Genomic DNA, 4,084 nt, shown 5'->3' on the forward strand with positions numbered 1-4,084 from the left:
CCAGAGCTGTCTGAAGGTGAAGTGAAAACAGGCTACATCCTGCAGCACGAACTCATCAACTGCCATGGAGAAATCTGCTTAAGCACAGAGTGCTGGGGATGGTTTGCAGTGTGTACTCCTCAGAATGTTGCTAGAGAAATGAGGCAGTTACAAGTGTATTGCAAGAGAAAGGACCTGACTATAATTAAAGGCATTAAAGGCTTTTAAAATTTAATGTGGATACCAAATTACATCTTATTTCTCTTTCCTTAACAAACAACAAAAATCTTACAACCTAAAATAAGCGTTTTTAAAACTTAGAACAGCAGCTATTACTCAGTGGCTGTATTGTACTATCACCCTGAAAATACCACCCAATGAGGTGTACTTGCTGTACTTGCCCCACAAATATATGAACCAATCCCTATCCTAAAGGGTTTGTAGTTTTCATGTTATAAAGTCTAATTATAGTGTGAGCATAAACCACAAAACCTCCTACAAGTGGCAAAAATCCAAAAAATCAAGATAATTACAACCCTTGCTCATCCTGATTTTTGAGGATATTTTTAGAACAGCATAGGCTGATGTGCTCTGAGCTTTTTTATATTTGCATTAAGTCCTCTGTGATTCCTCCTCTGAAATGTGTGCATATGCTGAGTCCATGTGAGATGCTACCACTGGCGCTTGTCATAAGAATTAAATCCCTCTCAAGCTTGTTTACAGCTCAGCACTTGTCATACTGCTCCCCTGAGCTTCATGCCTGGTTGGGTTTTTTCTTTCTCTTTGGCTTTGTGAAAGATTTAATTTCTTTTTTGTTTATGTGTGTACTTACACTTGCAGGTGCAGAAAAGAAAAAAATCACTGTACCCAGATGTTCTGAAGCTGCAGTAGCATACATACAGCTCAAATTAAGGAGAAAAACTGTAGCAGATAAAACCAACTTTCTCATACATTCTAGAACATATTTAATAAACTTATCATGTTTCATTGACAAGAAGACTCTCAAATTCCATTTCAGGAAGACCAAAATATCTTACAGTTGTTTTCTTTGCCCTTTTGCAAATAGATTTTTAACATTAGAACATGGTCCAATTACTCCCATTTTCAGTTTCACTAATATCTTCTTGTAATGGTTACAGACTCCATCACCACTACAGCTACTGCAAACCAAGCTGTCTTAGCTCATTACTGAGTTTGTTGAAACTCCCAGTTTCACCCAAATTTTCACTCATAATTTGAAAATGATATTGTATTGTTAAAAAAACCAACAAGAAGCACAAAACAAAACAAAAACCAACAAAAAAACCCTAAACAAGCCTCTTGCTTCTGTAGTAACAGGAGAAGTCATTGTGTGGATTGCCTGTAGGGACTGCAGTTCTGATCTCTCATGTCTAGTTAAGCATGCCTCCATTTCACAACTGTCACTGGTTACCCCTGCAATTCCTTTCCCCACCACACACAGCCTATGAAAGGTGACAATGCCACTAAGCTGTGGCTCCACAGGCAGCTGCTGCAGCCATCCCTGCACACACAGAGCCATGGCTTGTCTGCCTCACCTCCCCAGCAGCTGCAGGCAGAGCCCTGCCCAGGCAGCACAAGGGCTGCTCCTGCCTTTGCTCCACCTCAGCACCTGCATGCACAGCCTTTCCACATGCATGGTCCTAGGCAGCCCAGTTTAGTCACACAACTGTGTGTGGAACAAAAGAATTCTTCTGTGAACTTTTTTCTGATCAATTTTTACCTTTTGACTTTTCTAGTCATGCACAATTTGCAACACAGAACTTGCTGACAATGGGAATAACAAAAATACAAGCATCTGATGCAGAACCCACTGGAATTTTAAAGGGCACTCTTGTGAAACCTAAACAGATGAATCTGCTTTTTTTTTAGCTGTTTTCAGCTTCAGTAACCTCCTCTAGAGCTCCACTGGACACTATGTGCAAGAGCCTGATCAATGCTTCTGTGACATGACCTCTACAATCACAGCATTTTGCCTGCTGGCACAGTGGGGAAGTCAATTTTTTTTACTTTTATACCCAAGTATTTGTTGGGTTTTCTCTGGAATTCCAGCAAACATTAACATTTCCTTCTCTGCATGATCAGCAGGGTAAATGGAAATAAAAAGACCTAGTGGCTAATACAAGAGGTGCAGAAAGTGCTTTTCACCTCCCCATAACCAGACACATTGCAATGATATATATTACACTTGAGGGACAGGAACTATGTTTGGACCAAGTGAACTTTGTCAATTATTGATCTTTAACTAATTGGTGTACATTAAACTCAAGAATATCAGTTTAGAGCTAGGTCAAATCTTTGTGCTGTGAAGTGACTGGTTTTTTCTGATGCTGCACAGAATTTCATGTTTCTTAATAGAGATGTCTACTCTCATTAACCAAACTCTTATTAAATAAAAGAACCAAAGTAGAAGCATTTTGCTTGTACATGTTCTATATTCCACTCACAGTAAAATTCCCATTTTCTGCTGCTTCTTATTGATCTTTTATTGCAATGAGGCATCTTGGTAATCCAGTAACACTCTTTGTTTGCTGCTTTGTGTTTTCTCTGGAGATTCTGTTCAGAATTCCTATCACCTTTAGCATCACCTATAAAGAAGAGAATACAGCTATTATGGCAGGGGTCAGTTCAGAGTGGATATATTTTACCCACTCTAATTAAGGATAAGCAAAAGACTGACCTTCTAAACATTTTTCCATAGCTCCCACTCCTTGTTCCCTGTAGTTTTGCAGGTTAACAGACATAGAAAAGAGATGTGACCAAGAAATTCTCGTAACAGTGCAAGCAGATTGTAAGCTCTCTCAAACAATACTTTTTTTGATGGAAAGAACTAACACATTTGTAAGGACTGTGTAAACACATTCGATAAAGAATACATTAATATAAATCACAAATTATGTGAGAGGACAACAGATATTATTATTACTGTCAAAATATGAATAGCAATTAAGAGGCAACAATATGTTGAAAGCTTCCAATATAGCTCAGTAGCTCACCTAGACAAGAAGTGTGCTTGGATTAGTAAAACGCTCTAATTCAAATATAATGGCAATTTTAGAACAAACTGTTTAGACAACTTTATGCTCAAAACAGCCTAAGGAGTGCTGCTGAACTCTCATTTTGAACATGATGAAAACAAGATCCTCTTTGTGTTTTACTACTCCGTTCAGATACATCAGGGAAAATAAAAATCAAGTAATGTTGTCATTATAGTTGCACATAACTCTGTGTGTGTACACAAAGGAATCAAGGAACAGTCCATAGTAGCTAAGGCTTCACTTTCCTACACTGCCACCATTTCTCTAGCAAGTTCTGTGTTTCTGAAGTTTTCCTTTAAGGCAGAATTGCTCATAATTACTCACAGCACTGGGATTCATTCTGACTGCCTCTACTCTGTCCCACTTAAATGATATCTAACAAACACACTGGATTTCAGACCTGGAACACTGGAACAGATCTGCAGGTGACTTTCCTTTAATCAAAAGGACTAATTCTTAAATACACTATTTATGAGCAAAACATATGAAGCTTACATTTTCAAGGCTACCACACTGTTAGTATGAGACAACTTCCTTCTTAAAGAAACCAGTTTATTCACAAAAAATTCTGGAGAACACAAATGCCTAACACTGAGACATTAGTGAACTAAAGTATGAAATGCAGTTTATTTACATTAGATTCATAGCATAAGCAACCTAGTAATGCTGCTTAAAAATGGAGAATTGCTTGCTAAAAAGCTACTTGTTTTGATCATGGATTTAATCTTATTTTGGCCTGATTACAGCCCACACATGTAATTTGAGGAGTCAATTTCCTTAATATGAAGATAAATTTGTCCAAACATAAATGCAGATACAGATAAAACATCACAGTTATCTTTCTGGCTGTCAGAAAAAACTCAGCCTCTCTGATATAAAAGAGTCCCTCAACAAACCCAGCACATTTTTATGTCAACAAACTCATTAGTTTTGTAGCACCTTGAAGGCACAACTACATTCACCTCCCTCAAAGTATTTCACAGATAAACATTTTCCACTTTTTTGTTTTCTTTAATCTGGTGCAAAATGGAAATACCAACTTTATAAGG

Source organism: Zonotrichia albicollis, chromosome 11, assembly GCF_047830755.1.
Source record: "Zonotrichia albicollis isolate bZonAlb1 chromosome 11, bZonAlb1.hap1, whole genome shotgun sequence".
Classification (NCBI taxonomy): domain Eukaryota; kingdom Metazoa; phylum Chordata; class Aves; order Passeriformes; family Passerellidae; genus Zonotrichia; species Zonotrichia albicollis.